This window comes from Chrysochloris asiatica, unplaced genomic scaffold, assembly GCF_000296735.1.
Source record: "Chrysochloris asiatica unplaced genomic scaffold, ChrAsi1.0 scaffold00002, whole genome shotgun sequence".
Taxonomy (NCBI): Eukaryota; Metazoa; Chordata; class Mammalia; order Afrosoricida; family Chrysochloridae; genus Chrysochloris; species Chrysochloris asiatica.
Genome location: NW_006408520.1, coordinates 39020464 through 39021388, shown reverse-complemented (window position 1 = coordinate 39021388; position 925 = coordinate 39020464).

The window sequence follows — 925 nt, the reverse complement described above, 5'->3', positions numbered from 1 at the left end:
TATAGTGAAAGAATACAACCCTGGTGCATAACTTTCCTAATTTTAAACCCTTCAGTGTTACAATGTTTTTTTTGAACAGCAGCCTCTTGGTCTATTTGAACAGCAGCCTCCCATGAGTACAATGAGGTGTTCTGGAATACTCATTCTCTGCAATGTTGTCCATAGCTTGTCATGATCCACACAATTGGAAGCCTTTGCGTAATCAATAAAGCACAGGTAGACGTCTTTCTTGTATTCTCTGCTTTTAGTCAAGATCCATCTGACAGTGTCTTTTTGCTGGAACAAGTATGTTAAACACTATTACTGAATGGAGTATTTATAAACTAGCCCTGAGCATGCCGAAAACATCAGTATCTGACATTATTTTCTGCTTAGAAATTTGCAATGTGCTTAAGTTGTCTTACTAGCTGAGTTAAATGATCACTGGTGTCTTGCCACAATGTCTGAGAATTACTGTACCAGAAAGGCACAGCAAAAAAAAAACAAAAAAAAACTAAAACCATTTTGATCAATATGTTGGACTTTCACATGTTGTGCCATATTTTTTTCTTAGTCTCTTGTCTAAAATTTTTATGTAAGACCATTGGTGTGTGTTATTTGGAAACACTGTTGTGCTGATAATCATTTGAGTTTGCAGACGCATAATCCACCTTCCTTCTAGATTGATAAGGAACTCTCCAGCAATCAGCTTGCAGTAGGTGTCATCAGAAAGGTGTCTTCTTTTGAGGGTATCAAATCCTCTACTAGTGATTCTTGCTTTCACCTCTCTAGTATTTGCTATGGGAACTCCTTTCATCCTTTAATTTGATACTTAAATTTTGTTGTTGTTGACAGTTTATCGTCCTATCCTACAAAATGGCTTGTTCTTACCTTTTTCAATATCTGAGTCCTGATTCTTGCTATTTTTAAATAAAAAATAATGTTA